This window comes from Diceros bicornis, chromosome 5 (assembly GCF_020826845.1).
Source record: "Diceros bicornis minor isolate mBicDic1 chromosome 5, mDicBic1.mat.cur, whole genome shotgun sequence".
NCBI lineage: Eukaryota > Metazoa > Chordata > Mammalia > Perissodactyla > Rhinocerotidae > Diceros > Diceros bicornis.
This window is the reverse complement of record NC_080744.1, coordinates 682,424-705,250: the sequence shown is the minus strand read 5'-3', so window position 1 is coordinate 705,250 and position 22,827 is coordinate 682,424. Positions and strand designations below refer to the sequence as shown.

The 22,827-nt window shown below is 38.6% G+C and overlaps 1 protein-coding gene across 4 annotated transcripts in view; it reads left to right on the top strand.

The window, feature by feature from the left end:
• The window catches only part of FRMD6 (FERM domain containing 6), a 74,908-nt gene that overhangs the window by 4,883 nt on the left and 47,198 nt on the right, over positions 1–22,827 (top strand). The window contains exon 1 of one of the 4 annotated variants that reach the window (XM_058540567.1): positions 2,860–3,792. The exons of the other annotated variants lie outside the window; for them this stretch is intronic. The gene's annotated coding sequence lies outside the window, so the exon portion shown is untranslated. Of the gene's footprint in view, positions 1–2,859; positions 3,793–22,827 lie in introns of those variants that run through there. 4 annotated transcript variants of the gene reach the window in all.

Below are 22,827 nucleotides of genomic sequence, written 5' to 3'. Positions count from 1 at the left end.
TCTTTTCTTAAATATCCCTGAAACATCCCCTCTCTGTCTACCTAAAACAACAGTAAAATTCTGATGCTGAAGTCTGTGGCAGTCCCCAGGAAGCACTGGTTGTAAAATGTAGGATTATGAGAAATCTAATAGATAAAGTGCTTGCAAAGGACGCTATTGGTATAGGTGTATCTTTCTTTTGTATTTCCCTAAAGAGAAAAAGGACATTTTTCATGGTTCAAGAAAAGGCTCAGAATTTCGACTTAGGCTCATTAGGAAGGTGAAAAATAGGTAAAATAACAGAAGATTTACAGATGGGTGGTAAATATATCCTGCTCGATATACTGAGATGCTGCTTATGCAGTAAAGACTTAGCATGTGTGATCTTAGTCAAAAATGTGCTCACCATAGGGCCACAACCCTGACAAGTCGCTCACTGAAAGTGCTGCAGAAAAGAGTAAACTGTGAGAGGAAGACAACTTGAAAGTGAGGCAGTGACGGATAACGGTAGGAACGAGGTCTTTGAGATCGTACTCTGGGGTCCAAATCCAGGCTCCCCTATTCTCCACTGTGTCACGTTGAGGACGTTACTTCACTCTCTCAACCTCTTTTTCCTTGTCTGTAAAATGAGCACAGTAACAGTAACTATCCCACAGGGTTGTTTTGATTGCTAAGTGAAATCGTACCTATGAAGCAACTGGCCAACTGGCGTGGTCTGACACATAATCAAGTAATGTTAGCTCTTGTTACTTAGCACAAAAAGAAATGATGTTTAGAAGGATTTATAGTTTTCTTTTATGTTCCTAAGCCTTTGTTTACAAGCAGTTGACAAGATTTTATTATATTTTGTTTTTTGATGGCGTTAAGCAGGCAACAAAACCTAGTATTCTCAGTTAGAGATACTGGGCAGTCTGTATTGTTGCACTAACAACAGCTGGCCTGTCCCACTCATCACTAGCTGAGCGAGTTATTTTTCCCAATTCTCTTCTGATTTCTGGCAGTCTCGGTCCCCCAGCTTCTTCCTGCTAGATAAGGTGCCAAAAATTAAGTATACCGGTTTAGGAAATTCTCTTTGTGATGGTTAATGTACAAAGTACTTTTAAACTTAAAGAGTACCAGTGGCCCATGCCTTTTGCTCTTGTACCCGTACTCTTGTACTCTTGTACTCACGTGAGTCCTTTTAGAGAAAGCCACTATTAGGGTTTAAGGCAGTTGCTGTTTATTCCTCCAGTCCCACCCCCACCATTGACACAGTTTATAGAATGTGGGTCAGACCTTTACGATTTTCTGTTATGAGGCCCAAAGCTTAAGATTTTAAACCATTCATTCAAAGGAAATTAATAGTCTGAAAGTTTCAAAGGGAGTGTTTAAGAAAAACAAACTTAAGCACATTAGAAGACACATTTACATCTAAATAGCGTAATTACAAGCCCAGTCAAAATGGGCACAGGATGCACCAGAATAATCATGATGTAATCATTCTGATCTGTTCATTAAAAGGGAGACCTACCCTCGATAACCCTGGGCCCTGTTATGTGTTGTGTAATATCTTGAACTTAGTAAACTTTTTATAATTTTATTTATTTATTTATTTTTCCCCCAAAGCCCCAGTAGATAGTTGTAGGTCATAGTTGCACATCCTTCTAGTTGCTGTATGTGGGACGCGGCCACAGCATGGCCGGAGAAGCGGTGCGTCGGTGCACGCCCGGGATCCGAACCCCGGGACGCCAGCAGCGGAGCGCGCGCACTTAACCACTAAGCCACGGGGCCAGCCCGAACTTAGTAAACTTAATGCTTTAAAAATCTTCCCTAAGCTCATCAAAAAACAGGGTTTATGTCTTTACAAAGTTTCCAGGACTGTTGAATACTTTGTGCAAGTCCTGCCAAAGTGTTTCTTGTCTAGGTGGGGGAACAAAATACATGTGTGTGATAGGGTATTAGATGTTCCCAGGTAAGTGCAACTAGGAGTCCTGGTTCTGGGGAGCAGAATCGGTGATGGCCAAAGGTAGACATCCCTAGCTTCCCTTGGGCTGCTGGATTTGTGTTGGGCCATGAGATCAGGCTGGGATCTTTCTGTTCTTCAGTTACAAAGGAGCTTTTCTAGGAGCAACAGAAATGTTCAGGATCTGATAAAAGGCTCAATATTAAAAGAAAACTATGAAATTGAAATTGTTAAATGTTTAATTAAATTCATTTAACATAATGTATGCCTACAGTGTGCCAGCCACAGTCCTAGGTCCCAGAGATGTGTCAGTGAACAAAATAAAGGAAAAAGCCCTGCCTTCATGGAGCTTATATCCTATTAGGAGACAGACAATAAACATAACAAAGCAGATTTTATGGTATTTTCGGAAGTAATAAGTGTAATTGGAAAGAGAAAAAACAGAGCAAAGTGAGGGACATTAGGAGTGCCAGAGGAGGGAAGTGGGACATTGGCCATTTGAAGTAGTGTGTTTGAGGTAGGACTCACTGAGAAGGTGACTTAGGGAGAAAGTTGGCCATGCAGAGGGACCTGGGGGAAGAGTGTTCCAGCAGGAAGGCTAGCGAAGGCCTCAGGTGGAAGTGTGCCCAGTGTGTTCAAGGAACAGTGAGAAGACCACAGAGTGCGAGTGGAGGAGGTCAAAGAGGTCTGAAGAGCACATCATATAGGGCCTGCCTGGTGGATCATTTTAAGAACTTTGGCTTTTACTTAGAGTGAAATGGGGAATCATTGGCGAGTTGCGAGTAGAGGAGCAAGGTGATTTCACTGGCGTTTTCGTAGAATCACTGGCTGCTGTGTTGAGATGGAAAAATGGAGCAGGTGGTCAAGGATGGGAGCAGGGGTACGAGTTAGTAGAAGTTGGCAGTAATTCAGCTGAGAGGTGCCAGTAGCAGTAGAGGAGGTGGTGAGAAATGACCAAGACTTATTTTGTAGGTCGAACCAATAGGATTTCCTGGCCAGCTGTTTGAGGAGTATGAGAAAGAGATCAGAGTGAGGATAACACCAAGGCTTTCTACATAATTAGGGAGTTTCGTGAGCTGAGATGGGGGTCTGATGGAGGAGTGGTTTGGGAAAGATAACCAGGAGCTGTTTTCAACATGCTATGTTCAGCTTTCAAGTAGAGAAGTTGAGTAGGTTGTTGGATATAGGAATTTGGTGTTGAAGGAAGAGGTCCAGGCTGGAGATACAAATTTGGAAGTACCAATAGAATTTGGATGAGCTCACTTAGGGAATGTGTGTAGACAGAGAAAGCAGTCCATGGACCAAGCCTTGGGTCATATCAGTATTTATAGTTTGTGGAGGAGAGAAGAAATCTCATAAGAAAATATTTTAAGCCAAAGGTATTATGCACATATTTCCAAGATAGTGGACCTAATTTGATGTCTCTACTCCCTAAGTAACAGTAGGGAAGTAACTTCCCTAAGTAACATGGGAAGAAGGAACTATGAGTTATTTTTCTAACTGTGATGAGGGACTTGGGCTGAGCCTGAGGCGCTTTAGTCTTCAGAGGTTGAGCTGATAAGGAGGAACCAGTAAAGAAGATTGAGGAGGAGCAGCCAGAAGTACAGGAGGGAAATGAGAAGAATTTCCCTGAAGTCAAGTGAAGAAAGCCTCTTAGGGAGGAGAGTTAATCAGTGTGTCATGTGTTGCTGAGAGGTCAAATAGGCCAGGCACTGGGAGTTGCTCATTGGATTTAGGAACTTTGAGGTCATTGGTGACCTTGACAAGAGCTGTGTCAGTGGAGGAGTGGGGATGAAAACCTGATTGGAGTGAAAAGCTTATGAAAGCTCTTATTTTTAGTTCCATTTCTTATAAATAATTCAATGTTGGATGTGAGTACATTTTAATATGTCTGATAGAATGTGGGGTGGGACTTGGGAATGCTGGGGGCCATGAGCGTCTTCAACAGGCTCTGACGGGTGGGGAGTCTTTGAGCTCCCCCTAGTTGTTATTGGTAAGGCTCTAGAGTGAGATTGTAGTCTGTTGATTTTGAAATAGAAACACAGTTCTAATGCAGTTTTTTATTTTTAATTGAATCGCTTTGACTAAGAACTATATCCTGGAAGCACTGTAATTTTGTGTTAAGCCTTTTGTTCTTTTCTAATAAAGACATGCTCTTTAATTCAACCCATTGATCCTTTTATATGGAAAGGATACAGCAGAGCCTGAGTGAGACCAGTCTACTCGTCGTAGTGCCCCACTGGCCTGGCAGCCTTCATTCACAGAGTGGATGGCTCAGGTTAGGGGTTCCCAAGAGCCAGAGCAAATCAAGTAATAGAAACATGGCTTGTTTAATATTTCTTCTATAATTTGTTGCAGGCTTTCATTGTGAATATTATGTCAAAGCATGTGATTAAGCAATTTTCAGAGTTCTGTGTTTTATATCATAATTATGCACCAAGAATGTTCTCATCTGGGAATTACCTTTGAATTACAATGCTAACTTTCTGTAACACTATCATCAAAACTAATCAACAAGTCTCTGATACTAATTATCTTTTCTTTCCCTATGCTTATTAAAATGCTAACGCATAGGCCTTTAATACGTAAATATTGTTTTTAGATAGTTAAAAGCTTACAGTGATTGATAGAATTAAAACTTTATTACATGTGTTTGAGGGTTTGGTAATAAAGTATAGTAATAGTCTTTAGAAAGTTACTAATTATGGGAAAATGCTGGAAAGGGCAAAGCTTTTCACTTGCAGTAGATTATGGAGCATGTTTTTTGAGACATGGAGCTTCAGTGATTATAAGTGTGTTTCTGGTGGGTTGTGGTATATACACATCATGTAAGCATTCTCTTAGGTACTGCTATATCAACACTGTTTTATTAGTATCAGTGTGACTTTTTTCAGCTAAAACTTCTAAGTCACTCTGCAGTGGTTAAATGAACATAATTGACTTGTAACAGAGAAATGCTCACACAGGGCCAATGTGAAATAATTTGGCAGTGCTGAGTGTTGTACATGGTAAACGCTGGAGTGTGCAGAGGTATAAAGCTAAGCAAAGCTTGAAATAAATGTTAAGTCTCTGAAGTCAGTGACTGCAGGATGAAGTCCAGATCTCTTAGCGTGGAATTCAGCATGCCAACCCAGACCAGCAAGCCTGTGGCCCACCAGCAAGATTGGCTGCAGACATGTTTTGTTTTTTCACATATTGAACATTTATTTGTCAGCGTTTAAAAATAGAGAAATTTTACATTAAAAAAAATTGAACTTTGTACTTTCTTTTGAAAAACTGGAAGGTGTGGCAATAATCTTTTGGAGCAACATAGCTTCCCCTTTTATATGGGATATGTGCTCTGCAGTCCCCTGTAACCCCCAGCTAAGATCCTCTTGCCCCCAACTTTGAGACTGAGTGGCCATTGGCGTTTTCCATCCTGCAGGCCTCACTCCCTTGTTACCTGCCCCTCTGGGCACGGGAGTTGGCTGTCCTTGAGTTGTAGATACTTATTTTCCAGTGTCATCTCAGAGTTCCTTAAGTCTAGCCAAATAGTTCTCATTGTCCCTTCAAACATAGACACACTTAGTCTGGGTCGTGGTTCCTCCTCTTCTTCCACCAAGCTGAGCTGCACATTGCCTGTATCACTTCACTGGAACCTGGCACATGCTGCTCTGTGTAGTCATCTTTTTATATGTTTTCCAGCTCCCCAACTGTATTGGAAGTTTCTTGAGAGCAACAAGCATATCTTATAATTTACTAGTGCCTAGCAAATTTTAGATTTACTAAGTTAACTATCGTTTAGATTCAGCTTCCAGTGGATGGTAATCTATGATTATAATGATGCTGTAGAATAATTAGAAAATATCAAAGTCTTGTATAAAATCTACTTCCTTAAAGAGGGCTGTCTTAATTTACTGTCCATTCCTTTGTAGCTTCGTAGTAGCGTTTATGTAATCTGAGTATTAATTCACTAAGCACCTCATTTATTGCCAATTCTCTGATTCTGTTATGTAAATGAAGTTTCCAAATAAATAGGTCATTACTACATACCATTTCATTGTTTTAGTTTGCTTCTTTCTAATGGCTAATACTGTTGTAAATGTCTTATTTTTTCATTCATTTGACAAATAGTGTGTATGCCATGCAGAAGGCCCTGGAGACCGTGTGAACTTGACAGGCATGATGTCCCTGCTCTCCTGAAACTTTTACCTTTTAGCTGGAAAGGCAGATATTAAATAACGGAGTATATGGTTTGTTCAATTGCGATAAGTATTGCTAAGAAGTAGAGATGCTCTGAGACCTTAAAACAGAGCACTCTGGTCTGCGGTGGGGACTGTAGTGGGGAGTGTAACACGACTGGATTCCAGACTTGTTGACGTTCTCATAATTCCATAGCAGTTTGTAAAATATTCTGAATGTAAAAATTTAACCTTAGAAGCAGATAGAGGTAATTTCTATAATAAAATAAGGTTTTTTAAAAAAAAAACTCTTCCAAAGAATTTACCATTGGCTGTAATCATTGCATTGATGATAAAGAATTATAATTTATAGCTCTAGAGTTTATTGTGGTTTTTTTGGTATCTAAGTTGAACTGTGTAAATAAGTAAAGACAAGACAGGGGAAATTGGGCTAGAAATTTCAAATAAAGCTATCTTGCAAAACAACTTTTATTTTATGAAACTGTAATTATCTCAAAAGTGTTTGTAGGGGCTGGCCTGGTGGCGTAGTGGTTAAGTCTGCACACTCCACTTCGGCGGCCTGGCGTTCACCGGTTTGGATCCTTGGTGCTGACCTACTCACCGCTCATCAAGCCGTGCTGAGGCGGCGTCCCACATAGAAGAGCTACAACTCTACAACTATGATACACAACTATGTACTGGGGCTTTGGAAAGAAAAAAGGAAAAAAAGAGGAAATTTGGCAACAGATTTTAGTGCAGGGCCAATCTTCCTCAAAAAAAAAAAAAGTGTAGTAAGGACTTTTCTTATGGTTTTCAAGATAGGATATTATAAAAAAATAAACTGATTTATTCCCTCAAGAGTAATGGATAGTACCTTTATTCAATACTTCCAAGCCCATGACTGAAAAATATTAATGTTTTATCAGCCTGATCTGGGAGTGAAGTAATATGGTGTCATGAAAAACCTCAACAGTGAAGTTAATGACATATGTGAGCCAAAAAATAGAGTGGAATTTTATGTGGTTGCATATATTTTATCACAACAATCAGAAATGCTTTAAGTATTTTTTTCCAAAGAAAATAGAATTCTATACTTAACTAAACCCATCTAAATATAGTGGTAAAGTTAATTTTTTGCATGGCTTGGTGTCACAGTGAGAAAGAGGTCAGCTGTGATGGTGCCATTTCTGAAATCTCTGTTGAGAAACTCATGTTACTTGTAATTATAGAAAGAGATTCAGAAAATTTAACATATTTAAGGAAGTTTTAGTTCAAATAAACCCCAAATTTTCAAATGTGATCTTAAGGGAATTTAAGGAAATCAGATCAGAGAATAGTTTTTAAGAAATGTCAAGTGTCATGTAGAATTTAAAATGAATTCCAAATAAATCTTTTTAAAATAATTTTTTTAACATCAGATATTCATTAACTGAGCTCACATTCATTTTATATCTGCAAAAAGGAGGTTGAACTGATGATTTGTAATTTACTAAAATATTTGCTTGTACTGGTGTCTAAGAAACAGAAAGAGAAATCTTCATGAATTTCAGTTGTAGCATAAAACCTAGCAGGGAAAGCTAATGGAAGTTATCTAATTTATAACATAAAACAAATTTTCTTTAATGATTGGCTTATGGATTCTTGATCTAGATTTGTGTTTTTGACCAATAAGTTTTCGGGGAATTTCTAATCAGTATATAGCATCTAAATTAATGCATTTTTAATGTATAATCTATTTTCTGTTGAGGAGACTTTGAAATATATTCTCAATTGCCAAGGGGATTGGAAAGATATGAAGTTTTGTTTGGGTCTTGGGTAGGTGGTTAGTGGTCAGCTGAATTCCTTTTTCTAGTGCTGGAGCCCTGATCAGGCGTGTTGTGGTGGTGACTCCTGCTTGTGTATCTTCCCCTGGTGTGATGTTATTGTCTGTTAGGTGGTTAGTTACATCTTCCAGGTAGGCAGGAAGCTGTTTGAGGGCAGACAAGATACTACGTTTCTACCTCCTTTGAATTCTGCCGTAGCTCCTAGAAAAAAAGGGCTCCTGACTTAAGCCCAACAGTATTACAGCTTCATTCTTTCAGATCCTTATAAGGTGAGGGAACTGTCATCTAGATTTAAAGCTTCAGCGAGTCAAGGAGGCATTTGACCCGTAAAAAAAGTAACAGAAATGTGTTTATGAAAACCCATATGCCTATTTTCCAAGTCTGGCATACAAATAAAATATAACTCTTTCCATAACAGTGATATGTATTCAGATTTAATCTTGGCATTGAAAAATATACATTTTGTTGCTTAAATTTTCAAAAGGCTATGAAAAATACAAATTTTGTTCCTTAAACTTTCAAAAGACCATAAGTAAAGATTGGGTTTTAATAATTAACATTAGAATGCAGCGTTAGAAATGATCTGTGATTTCTCATTGCAAGAAGGCAATGTCTCGCTTATGACATGCCTTAGTTTGGTTTGGGGTTTCTTCCCAGGCTGCCTAAGAACAGGGTTTCTTGTTCCTCGTGCCATGTGAGCATAATGCAGGTACAGTGCATGTTTCCTTTGCTTGCCTGGGGTTGACCAAGGCACAAGCTTTTTCCTTTGGAAACGCCAGTTTCACCCAGGCTGAGGTTTCGTCTCCTTGGCTTGGCAAGTGGTGGTGTCCACTCTTGTGATCAGGTTGTCCATGAGGAAGTGGTCTTGACTTCTGACCTTTTGAGCTGATAACACTCGGCCCTGTGGCCTAGGAATGAGATGATCATGGACAACACGTTTTCTTATAAAAGAGTTTCTATTGGTCTTACCTTTCTTTCTGATGAGGGGCAAAAAAAGACCAAAAAGTTGGGGTTATTTCTAAATAAAACTTTTATATTGCTATGCCACCCATCATCTCTGCTGTTGCCTTGACCTCCTTGAAGATATGAGTTTTAGCTTCCCCTGACTTCTTCAGCCCTCCTGTTTTCTGTTCCTGCTTCATCTGACCACCTGTGTGTTCTCTATTATTGCAGGAAAAAAGATCTCGGTGTGTGGTATGTTCTGTAGTCGGACGAAAATGCTAATAGTAAAGAATTAACTAAAATCATGTATAGAGAATTCTACTCCTCCTTAGTTTATTTTACTCCAAGTTGTGTGTGTGTGTTTTTCCCCCTGAGCATATGAATAAAGGTACTTTGCTATTACCTTTATGAATTTAAACCCTCCACAAGCCAGGGAGCAGTTTGACCCATAAAACAAACTAAAAACTGTGTTTATGAAAACTCATGTATGTATCTTCCAAATCTGACATATAAGTAAAATATAACTTTCATAGCAGTCTTATAGTTAGATTTAATGTAGCATTGTAAAACATAAATTTCATTTTAATTTTCAAAAACTATAAATAAAGATTGAATTTTGAAGATTACCAATAGAATGTAGCTATAAAATAGAACATTTTCCTCAAAGAAACAAATCAAGATGTCATTGATTAGGTTCCTATGGTAATTTAAAAAAATCATATATATTTTTTAAAATGTTTGATTATGAGAATAATTGTCTGTAATCATAAGAATAATTCCAAATGGGGTTCTCTCAGTTGTCTGAGATGCTAAAAAATGTAAAATAAAATAGATTTGCATAAATATATATGCATCTTAATTAATGAGATTTGTCTGCCTAAATGTAGATTGAAATATAGCCATGCAGCATGATTAAGAATTTCTAACTGTCCTTAGAGTTTGGTATTATAATAAATCACAACTCAGAAGTTGAATTATATCTGACATGTGAGTGAGTGAGGTCATGGATCTTACAGTATTGTTAGAGAATGGAAGATACTACTCAGATGAAATAATGTATTTGAAAGTGCCTTGTCAATGTGATACCTGTATAACACACCTCAAGGTTCTTATCACAGTTGTCTGGATGGTCATTTACTGCTGACAGGTGTCAGCGGGAGAAAGAGGAGGGGAGAAATTGTTAGTGCGCATGCGCCAGCCTGCGGCAGGGTTGCTTACCCTAGACTGCACGCCATGAAAGGGAGACTCTGCAACCCTAAAACTAAACACAGATGTTGTGTGTGTGCATGCACACATATTTGTAGGGCACGAATGCATAGTATTCATCAGATTAAAAACCATGATTCATATATATTATCTCTTTCTTAAAAATTAAAGGAAGGTGAGCATTTATTTCCTTCCACTAAATTTTCTAGCATCATCATAATTTATATGACATTTTGTAGTTTTAGAAGGAGTATTTACTTTGGTTACTTTATTTGATCCTCAGAGTAATGGTCTCCCTGTTTTACGACAAGAAGGTAAATGACTTGTATGATTAGACACCTCTAACTGATAGAGTTGGTGACAAAACCACAACATATACTCTTCTAACTCTGAGGCCTGTGCTATTTTTCTTGCCACCAGTCACAGTCACTATGTTGATAAAACTTTTCCAGAGTATTTGCAAAATATGATGCAACGTTTTGGTTTCTTTTTTTTTTTAATACTTTTTAAAGTCAGTTTTAGTTTCTGCCAGATACTAAATCAACCTGTGTTCCTTAATTAGCTTACATTGATTATGCGATAGAGAATTGTGTCAGTCTGAAGCAGATAGGGTGATGTTTTCAAATATGTTCTGCTTCCTGTGATAATGCATTTAACTTGGCACAAAATTCCAGATCATTGGCCTTTATCTGAAGAAAGCAAGATGTACATAAAATTTCACACTATCAGTCCTGGTCAGAGCAGCTGTTACTTGAGAAAATCTCTGTTCATTTGTAGGGTAGGTTTGTAAAGGGAAGTGAAAGGTGTTTTGAAATGATTGCACATTATACATTTAAAGGTGAGACATTAAACAGCTGCTTGATTTCTCTTTAGAACTTTGTAATCTTTAAATTGGAGTAAAGAAGGCTGTGCAACTTGAAGGAAATAGTGCTAGTGTTCTTTTTGTTTTTGTTTTTTTGCTGAGCAAGATTGGCTCTGAGCTAACATCTGTGCCCATCTTCCCCTATTTTGTATGTGGGATGCCACCACAGCATGGCTTGATGAGTGGTGCGTCGGTCTGCCCTGGGGATTTGAACCTGCGAACCCGGGGCCCCCAGAGCAGAGTGCACGAACTTAACCACTACACCACTGGGCCAGCCCCAGTGCTAGTATTTTACAGAAGCATGTCTACCGTGGGCCTTTCCGTAGGACATTTTACTTACATGTGGACTTTGCAGATGAAAGTAAATTTAGCATGAGAACATCTGCACTTTGTTCTTTCATTCAACAGTCATTTATGTGCCAAGCATTTTACTGGAAGTTCAATGATGAACAAGGCGTGGACCCACCTTCTAGAAATTAGAGCCTGGTTGATGAGGGGAGACAGACAAATGAACAGTTATACCACGTAGTGAGTGAAGTACTACCTATTTAAACTTTGCTATGCAATTGTTTAACAAGAAGTTTTCTTTTATCTCTCCAGAATTCTTGCTAGTTGATACCTTTGGTAAACATAAAAGGCCAACTTTTGTTTTTCTTACTAACCTTCAAAATTATAGTCTATTTCCAGATCACCATGACTTCCCTCATTTTAATTCTAAGGTCTGGTGTAAACTTTCTCAAAGTTGTGGATTTAGCCAGTTTAGCTGATGTTCTATCACTTGTTTATACCCTGCATCATGTGGCAAAGAGTTTGAGGTAATGGAGTATCCCTTAACACATAAGACACTCTAATGAACATGTAGAGTCATTAAAATTTTTTTAAAAATCAGCTTTTTCATGAGATAATCTACTTAAAATTTGACAGATGTGTAGAGTCATGTAACTGGTATCATACCCAAGACACAGAACATTTGTCACACCAGGAAGTTTTCTACAGCTCTTTCCACCCCACGTCCTCCTCCCTCCTGCCCTCACCCTGTCCCTGACAACCACTGATCTGTAGTCTTGCCTTTGCTAGAATTTCACGTAAATCGAATCATAGGGCTCAGGCCTTTGTTTCTTGCTTAGCATAGTGCTTTTCAGATTCTTGCGTTTTGTTGCGTCTATCATTAGTTTCTTTTTATTGTTGGGTCGTATCAGTTGTCACCTGTTATTAGTGGATATTTGGGTTGTTTCCAGTGTAGAGCTATAATGAGTGAAGTTACTATGAACATTCATGTGTAAGTCTTTGGTGGACATCTTTTCATTTCTCTTGAGCAAATACCTATGAACTGAAGTATCTGAGTTGTATGGTAAATGAATGTCTGGCTTTATAAAAAACTGTCAAATTGTTTTCCATAGTGGCTGTACCCTTTAATATTCCAACCAGCAGTGTCTGAGAGTTCTAGTTGCTCCAGATTCTCACCAGCACTTGGTATTATCAGTCTTTTTAATTTTAATCATTGTAGTGGGTGCATAGTGGTATCTCACTGTAGCTTTTATTTGCATTTTCCTACTGGCTAATAATGTTGAACATCATTTCAAGTGCTTATTTGCCATTTGTATATCTTTTTCAGTGAAGTGACTGTTTAAATCTTTTGGCCATTGTTGTTTTTTGTTTTTTTTGTGTGTGAGGAAGATTAGTCCTGAGCTAACATCCGATGCCAGTCCTCCTCTTGTTGCTGAGGAAGACTGGCCCTGGGTAACATCCGTGACCATCTTCCTCTACTTTATATGGGATGCTGTCACAGCATGGCTTGACAAACAGTGCATCGGTGCACACCCAGGATCCAAACCTGTGAACCCCGGGCTACCTAAGCGGAGTGTGTGCACTTAACCACTACACCACCGGGCCGGCCCCTTGGCCATCTTTTTGAGAGAGTTGTCTTCTCTTAGTTTGAAAAGCTATTTATGTATTTGGGATTTAAGTCTTTAATCAGATAAATATTTTTCTCAACCTGAAAATTGCATTGTCATTTTTAAGTGACTTTCAAAGAGCAGAATTTTTAATTTTAAAGAAGTCCAATTTATCTTTTTTTCCAATGTTTAGTGTTTTCTGTGCTCTTAGAAATCCAAGGTCACAAAGATCTTCTACTAGAAGTTTTCTATAAGTTTTATAGTTTTAGCTTTACCTTTGCTTCCGTAATTCATTTCAAGTTAATTTTTATATTAGAATTGAGGTCAGTTTTTTCCATATGGATATCTGATTGTTCCACACCATTTGTTGAAAGCTCATTCCCTCACTGAATTACCTTGGCACCTTTGTCAAATGACTTTTTTATGTACAGCTGTATTTCTGTTCCATTGACCTATAATCTGTCTTTAGGCCAATGTTATACTGTTTTGATTACTGTGTGTAGCTTTATGGTAAGTTTGAAAATCAGATACTGAGTCCTCCGACTTTGAATATGAGGAGTGAGAGCAGACATCTCTGCCTTGATAAATATTAGGGGAAACCATTCAGTCTTTCACCATTAAGTGTAATATTAGCTATAGATTTTTAATAAACTTTCATGACTTTTTTATACTCTTAAAGCAAAAAATTTCCAAATTCTAGACAGATTAATTCAATTGGAAGATGTTTTTAAAAGACTCTTTAGGGGGAATTTCAGGATTTTATCTCCTGGTTAGTGAGACCTGTATTAAAGATGAAAAGCCAGTAGATAACTTAAAACTTTCCAAATATTATCTGAAAAAGAATTCCAGCCAGGTTTCCCTAGAAAGCCCATGACTAGGACCAACACCCTGTTTTCTTCTTAATCCACTCTTCCAAATCTGAAGGTCATGGAGGAAAATAGGCACTCCTCTCTCAATGAGTACTTTTTGAACACTTGAATAGTTTTGCCTCTGGATCTGAGATGATGTGATTCTAAGGCAACTGTTGGCAATATATAGCCTTTTCTTGGTAGGATTAAGGGAGTAAGGTGGCAATGATGCACCACTTGTGTTGGGCAGTGGTCCTGCTGTGAGGGATGGCTAAACTTGGAATAGGCTGCTCCTCTGGTTTCTCCAGGTAAAAGTCTATAGGTCAGCCTCAGAACTGGTTGCCTGCTCAGCATGATTAGAGCCATATATAAAAAGGCAGTGCTGAGCAGAGGTAGAGTGGTTTCTGGTTTTTGTTGGTTTGATTGGTTTGTTTGTTTGTTTTTAACTCTAACCTTCAAAGTTGAGCTGTGGTTTCATTTTTCACAGAGGATTAACCTTGTTTAGTATAAGGTAAGGTGTAATTCTGATTTCCTTCCTCCACACCCTTTAAAAAGCAGACTTTAAATCTCTCTCAAAGCATTAGAGGGTGATTACTATAAGAAGGAATGCTCTGTTTTGAGTATACTCATTGAGTATACAGGGGGGATGCACATCACAGAACCAGAAAAAACTCCAGTGAACAGGTAGGTCAAATGGAGGCGACTTGACTGGGCTGTCCAGTGACTCACTCTTGGATTTTGTTGACTTCACACACTAGGGACCCCAGAGGTTCACTGGTAAGTGGCCTTTATTCCTATTCTCTTTGGAATATATGGGTAATAATTGAGTTGACCTTGGTTTGTATCTTATTTCAAAACCCCAGTTGAGAAGAGTTCCAGAAATAAGGCCTGTGAATTGGTATATGGGAAATAGCGTGTTACTACATAGGTAAGTTCCACTTGAAAATGAGATTTCACACTTGGTGGAACTGGCAAATTCATGGTAGTAATCTTCCAGAAGTAAGCTAAGGGAATTAAACACTGGATGACAGATAGAAGAGAGCCAGCTTCTGCCTGAAGATTCCCCTGAGAAAAGGGAGGCAGCCCTGGCTCCCATAATGTTCCACACAGCCACCTTAACAGACTTGGATTCATGTTTCTCCAGAATAACACAAGTCACCTCCGTCTCCTTAGAGTAGATTGGCTAATGATTTGATGATGTCCCAGAGGAACAGGGGTATGGGGGTTGTTCTTAAAGTCTGAACTGTTGGTCTCTGGTTAATGAAGATTTTGTTAGGAATAAGTGTCTTAATGTGTTGGAGATAAATCCTTACATGACAATAATAATAGTAAATATTTTGTGAAGCTACAATAAAGAGGCCATATATAAAATAAATATTTTTTTGTCCTTTTAAGGGCTTTTAAAACTGTAAATGATTAAAATAATCATTATTTTTCTCTGACTTTTTACTTTATTGAAGTATAGTTGACGTACAATATTATGTTAGTTTCAGGTATACAACATTTTCTCTGACTTTAACTGTTATTTTCAGATGTCTTTATAAGTTTATGTGACGTCTTTGTCTCCCAGTTATATATTCACAGCAAAACCCACAAAGGGGTGTTAAATAAGGACTTTTGTAGCAATAGGAGGCCTTGTTAGAATGTGCAGAGGAATCTTTACCTTGAGGTCTGTGGACTGTGCTCTCGACCTTCTCTTGCTGTGGAGAGTGCCTGGAAGTGAGCTCACTCACACCAGGCTGTGTGTGTGGCACATTTGGCACACGCATGGTATGTGTGTGAGTGTGAGAGTGTGTCCCATACCAGATGCTACTTGCTTGGGTGTGTCTATTTAACAAAATAATTTCAGCCCATAGTTTATGAATATAAAGGTAAAAATTAGATTCCTAGCATCTCAAAGTCTTTTTCTGGCTTCATAAAGTTTTTTCTATATAATTCTACAACTCTCGGGGTGGAGGGCAGGTTTTATTAGCATTTGGGTATGTTTACTTTAGTAAAGCATTTTAGCATGTTTCTTAACTTTCTATTTAAACATATAAAACATGAAATTTCTGAAAGGAGACTAAATTAAACTAAATTGTTTCCTACCCGTGGAAGTTTTTAAATAGAATTTAGAGAAGAAAAATCCTGGAAGGAAAAGCACATGGGTGCCCAAAATTAACTGGAATTATCTTGGCAGGTCAGGTCATTCTCTCAGAGTGTCAGGTTCTTCACCTGTAAAAATAAGGGGTTGAACCAGATCCTCTCTAAGATCTGATACAGTGGTGACATTTTCATTTGATTGTATTCTATTACATTATTTTTCCTTTTAGTAGTAGATATTAATACATACACATGCCACTAAATTGTAGAATCTCCTATAAGAATGCATTAACAGCACCAAAATATCTAAGGCTTTTTTCAGTTTGAGGGTTGTGGAAACAATTGTGTAGTAGGCAACATAATCTTTTATAAGGATTATTTTAGTTTGTGGTAGTTAGTCTTTGCACAGGATCCTCGATGGATTCATCCTGTGTTAAAAGTAGCCGGCTGTTGTAACAGAATTCTGTGCTAGTCCTACCTTATGTGTCTTTTTGAAACTTAATTGCCAGTATGTGGTTATTCACAGCATTTTCAGCATCAATACTTCTGATTTGTTTTACTTTTTAGATTGTGAAATACACACAAAGAAGAGTGTTTATAATGCCCACGTACATTTTAAACAATAATAGTAATAAAAGAAAACCATTGTACTACCAAGCTTAAGAAAAAGAACATTTCTCTAGCTCCTTTGTAGCCCCTGCCCTTTCTAAGGTTGCCCCCACCCCCGACTCCCCCTCAGCTCCGCCATGACAGTTTGGAGGTTCATACTTCCAGTACCTTCGGTCCAGTCCTACCACATACGTGTGTATTCCTGGGCAAATCATTGTTGAGTTGCCTGTTTCTGAACTTCTCTTCATAGCAAAGAAGCATACTGTATATATTCTTCTGAAACTGGCTTTTTTTTGCTCAGTAGTGTTTTTGAGAGTCATACTTGTTAACTGGTAGCTGTGATTCGTTAATGTTTACCGTTGAATTGTTTTAATGTACCATATTTTATTCTGTTGTTGATGGACTTTTACCTTTCTAGTTTGTACATGTATTTCGCTGCTGTTGTTAAGAACCATTTAATGACATGGAAAATCCTTTTGCAGTGTTAAAAGAAATCTAGCAGCTTCCCAAATGCTCAATTCAATCTTTTTTAAAGGCTTTATACTCTCTTTGGAAAAAAGCTTTTCAGGGGAAAAATAAGTTAATGTTAAGATTCCATATATTACTACCAGATAATGAGAATTTCACAGCAAAATCATTATCTGGAACCCTGCAGTTCCTGTGTCAGAGGGAATTGAGTGCAAGTCCCATAAATGAAGGAATCAAAATTTCATTGTGGAAATTAGAAGCAGATGCTTCTAAGTTGGAGGATTTTCCCTGAGAACAGCACTTTTTGTTGGCAGTATCGTGCTAGAAATTCATCTTGGTTGAAAGGAATTTTTGTCCCTGGTTGCTAAACCTGATATGACTTTTGAATACAGATGGCTGTGAAAAAATAAAGTTTCCGTGGTTTAAAATTCATGAGTTTCACCATTGCCTCTGCTCTTCTTGTGGGCTGCCTATCTTGCATCTCCCCTCTCTCCCAACTTCTGAAAGGGACCCGGGTTTTTGGATGTCCATGTACTTCAGGGGAAGTGAATCCCACCTCTAGCTCTAGCTCTTGAGATGGGCCCTGTGGGGCTTAGCTGGTCTAACTATTCTATACCCCTGCCCAGTGCAGGGCAGCATGGGACCTAAGACGTCCAGTCAGGGTGAGTGTCAGTGCTCTTGTTTGCCTCCATGTTCTGGTTGATGTGGGCACTCTGAAAGGTGCCAGCCTTGAAGGAGAGTGATTGCAAGGCAGCAGGACGAAGCTGGGTCCTCGATGACATCGCGAGCTACCATATCAAACCACCCATAAGCTCACCATTCTACTTCTAGGCTTCAGGTTACTTTGGTTTTTATAAATTCCCCCTGTATCATTTAACTAGTTTACCAATAGTTGACACTTATATAGTGCAAACCATATGCCTTACAACACCCCGTAAAGAGGATACTGTTATTATTTCCATTTTACAGATGGGGAAGCTGAGATGTAGAGTGGTGAAGGGCCTTGTCCAGGGTCGTACAGCTAGTAAATAGCTGACTGAGAGCCAAACCCAGACAGTCTGGCTCCGGAGTCCAAGTTTGAGTTGGATATTTTTGGTACTTGCAATTTACCGCATCCCAACCAAGGTATCTTCTGTGCTTTCACACAAGCTGGTTTAACCTGATACACCCCGAGACCTTCCTCCTGTGTCAGTAAAACTGTGTTTTATTGACAGTGTTGGAGAATAGTGTTCTCCCATTACATTTATCCACTAAATTTAAAAACAAGAAAAAAATGTTCACTTTTACCTTGTAACTAACATGCAGAAAATATTCAATAAGCGGTGACCAATACTGACTCCCATTGCTGCAGTAGGGGTGAGAGAGTTCTTCTTAACGTAATTTTATTCTTAATTGCTAGGGAATTTATTCACATTTCTGGTGAATTTCTAAATAATTTATTCAACATGCCTTGCTGGGTGCCTGTTACAGACCCAGTACCATCCCAGGCATTAGAGACCTAGAGATGCTGGCAGATCCTGTCCTTGAGGAGATTCCAGTCCTCGTGGGGAGACAGACTCAACAACAAGGACAGGTGACAAGAGTGGAGGGAGGAGCGCCCCTCCGCCACCTGCCTACGTGCAGGCATGCCTCATAGACAGTGTCTTCGGTTTTCCAGGGAGAAGAAGATACTTTGTTTTTGTTCTTTTGGAGGTGGGTGGCAGGATGATATGCAAGGGAGGATATTGTAGGCAGAGGACACAGCGTGGTCCCGAGCATAGAGATATGAGAGCAGGACCTTTCAGGGAGCCATGAGGAAGCACTTGCAGCAGTGTAGAAGGTGAGTTGGAGAATGTCACACTGAGGATGAGGGACCCGATGGGGAAAGATTGCTGTGCCTCAGCATTTTGGTGTCATCCTGGGGAAGTGCTGTGGCACTGAAGGATGCGAGCTGGGGTGTGATATACAAGGTCCGAGTACAGTATCATGAGGTCGTCCTGGCAGCATTGTGGGGTGGCAGATTTAAAGAACGAGACGAGACAGACTTTACAAATCCAGGTGAGAACACAGTGAGGAGGTATGGTAGAGGAGAGAGCCGCTAGAATGGTGGACTAGAAAGAAGGAAAGATTTTCTTTTTCTTACTAAGGTTATTTTTTAAATGTATATGTAGCAACTGAATCTATCCCAACCTTCCAACCATTAGGGAGCACTTTTGTTATCTTCCTCTCCCTCGCCTTCCTTAGGCCTTGTGTTTGGAAAGACTGTCTATCAAAGTAGGTCACCTGTTTTCATTTTTTAAATCTGGCATATAAAACTAAATGTGCTATCAAAATAAGAACTTAAAAATGATATTAAAGTTACTTAAGTGAATGATCTTTAATTTCCCTTGAGATATTATCATGGGTAAATATGCCAATTTTATCAGCTTTTAGAAATATTTAAAATAACTCTAAAAATTCCCATTACTTCTTTCATGAACTCCAGGATAGAAGCTATAGTAATTGTTAACAGAGTTATGCTTATTACTGTTCTGTTTAGAGAGTATACTAGAATCGTGCTTTATAGAAATATGTTTTTAATCTCAAGGGTAAAAGAAAGTGGTTTCATTTCCCCAAACACTGCTATTATATCACCCTTTGCTTTGCCTCTGTAATCGACTGAATAAAGTGAGTGTGGTCAGAGCAGAAAATAATGCCAAAGAAGGGGAAAATTGGAAAGACTAGGTGTCAGAAGACCTCAGCGTTCAGGGGAGCACTCCAAGCCTGATTTCTCATGTCTCCATGCTTTGAGTTTGCACCGTGGGGTGGCAACATGGACCCTTGTCCAGGCCCAGGCCTCTCTCCTGGCTCCCCCTCTAGGGGGCCCTGATCTGTGACCCTCTCTACCCTTGTGATTCTTTCTTCTCCCACTGCATCCAGCATCCAAGGCGTATCCTCCCCTCTCCATGCAGTCTTTTCTGAATGCTGCACTCCCCTCAGTTCTCAGCCTTCTCTCAGATACACAGCGTTCGTCGTACCACACAGTTTAGCATTTAATTTAGCATACAGTCGTATTACTTCCTGTTGTTTCACTGTGTCAATTTTGACTCTTCAAAGAGATCATAAGCTCCCTAAGGACCAGAATCTAGAAATAACATGAAAGACAAAAATGGTCTACTTTAACAAGGTGCCGGAGGCCTTAAATTCGGTTGGCTTATGCTTGTTCATTGACTGACAGAATGCTTGGGATCTTTTTCTTTCTTTTCTTTACTTTTTTAAATTACTTCTTTGATTTAGGGGCTTTTTAAATTTCTGCTAGTTCTATTCTAAAAACATATAGTGAAATGGTAATTTTTGGCTATAGTAGGTATTTGTGATTTGGGGGGAATGTGCTCAATAAATGGTGTTTTTTATTATTGATGTTATTTTTGATATACTGTAATTTACTAATTCATTCCAGTTGTTAGACTATTGAGATTTTTTTTCCTGTTTTTACTCTGATGGATAATGGTTCAGTGAGTACTTTTGTTCAAAACTATGGTATGTTTTAGTTGAATTATTTCCTTCTTACACATTCCCCAGAAGTTGGATTATTGGGTCAAAAGATATGAACATCTTTATGATTCTTCCTGCGGACAAAGTCATATTGATTGCAGTGATTCACAGTGCTAACCACAGCTTGTGGGTACAGTGATTTCACTAATTTTTCTCTTTGTTGCAAGATAAAGCTCCTTGGCCTGTCTTTCTTATATTCTCCCTTCTCTATCGCCAAGGATTAGCCACAGGATTTTATTCCTTAGAGGATGATCAGCATTACTTGGCACCAATTCAAGTCCACTTTAATGGGAAGGTTCTTTTTCATTCCCAGTCTGAAGGTATTGCAAATCTCATTGGTTAAATACAGAAATGAAAGAATACATTAGTTGCTAATAGGAGAAAAATACCATTTCTTTTAGAACTCAAAATATGATTCATGACAGAATAGATAATAACCACCAAATATTACCAAAAAACATTTCTTCCACTGGCTTTCCATGATATGAAGACAATAATGTTACTTGGTAGTAAATGAGTAATGCATTTAATAATCTTCACACCAATCCCATTCCATAGATGAGAAAAACGGACACAAAGAAGTAAAGAGACTTGCCCCAGGGGCACCCAGGTGGCGAGTGTCAGAGCTGGAATCCAGTCTAGGAAGTCTGGCTCCAGTCCAGGCTCTGAACCCTGTCACTGTGTTCCCTCCTTCCAAACTTAACCTTTCCATTGATTCAATAACTACTTTTCAAGTGTAGTTACTGTATTATATGTACATTTTTACACATGCATATATTTACATACATATATAAATACATATATTTACATATTTAAAATATATACGTATATTACATACAATAACTACATATTACAATAAGTGCATTTTAAGTGACATACACAGCCACTTATAGTCATATAGTGTAATAGTGTTCAAGTCAGGTTATAGTCTATATTAGATTGCATTTGGTAATTAGTTTAATTTCCTCTTACCAAATTTATAAAATAGGCCCCAAACTAAGCTATTTTTACTAAAATTTCTACAACTATAACATAAACTGACCAGTGCCCAAATTGTATATCAACCATGCTTTCCAGTTATTTTGCTTGCAGAAGAAGCATTTTTTTGCAGCTACTGTAATTTATTACAAATGGATAATACAATAAAAGCACATTTAGCACAATTCTGTAAAACCACATTGTAGTCTTTAATAAGATAGGACTTTTCACTCACAGATTAGTATTCAAGATGAGGTGTTCTTTTTTTGCTCAAAATTACTGTTAGGAATTAGTTGTGCTGTATACTTTGCTGGCCTTCAGTGAATTTATGCGTTATTCCCATAAACCACTTGCTCTTGTGATGCTCCTAGAGAGTGGTAGTGTCCTAACAGCAACTCAACCACCTAAACTTTCCAGTGACTCACATTTTTTTTTTTTAATTGATGTTTTAATAGTTTTTAACATTGTGAAATTTTGGGTTGTACATTTTTGTTTGTCCATCACCATATATATGACTCCCTTCACCCCTTGTGCCCACCCCTCACCCCCCTTGCCCCTGGTAACCACAGTACAGTTTTCTCTGTCCATGTGTTGGTTTATATTCCACATATGAGTGAGATCATACAGTGTTTGTCTTTCTCTTTCTGGCTTATTTCACTTAACATAATACGCTCCGGGCCCATCCATGTTGTTGTAAGTGGGACGATTTTGTCTTTTTTTTATGGCTGAGTAGTATTCCATTGTATATATATACCACATTTTCTTAATCCAGTCATCAGTCGAGGGAAACTTAGGTTGCTTCCACTTCTTGGCTATGGTGAATAATGCTGCAATGAACATAGGGGTGCATAAGCCTCTTTGGATTGTTGATTTCAGGTTTGTTGGTTAGATTCCCAGTAGTGAGATGGCTGGGACAGAGGGCATCTCTATTTCTAATTCTTTGAGGAATCTCCATACCGTTTTCCGTAGAGGCTGCACCAGTTTGCATTCCCACCAGCTGTGTAGGAGGGTTCCCGTTTCTCCACATCCTCTCCAACACTTGTTGTTTTTTGTCTTGGTGATTATAGCCATTCTAACGGGCGTGAGGTGATATCTTAATGTTGTTTTGATTTGCATTTCCCTGATGATTAGTGATGTTGAACATCTTTTCATGTGCCTATTGGCCATCTGTATATCTTCTTTGGAGAAGTGTCTGTTCATTTCCTCTGCCCATTTTTTGATCGGGTTGTTTGTTTTTTTGTTGTTCAGTTGTGTGAGTTCTTTATATATTATGGAGATCAACCCCTTGTCAGATGTATGTTTTGCAAATATTCTCTCCCAGCTGGTGGGTTGTCTGTTCATCTTGATTCTGGTTTCGTTTGACTTATAGAAGCTCTTTAATCTGATAAAGTCTCACTTGTTTATTTTTTCTTTAGTTTCCCTAGTTTGTGTAGGCATGTCATCCGAAAAGATTCCTTTATGACCAATGTCAAATAGTGTGTTGCCTATATTTTCTCCTAAGAGTCTTATAGTTTCAGGTC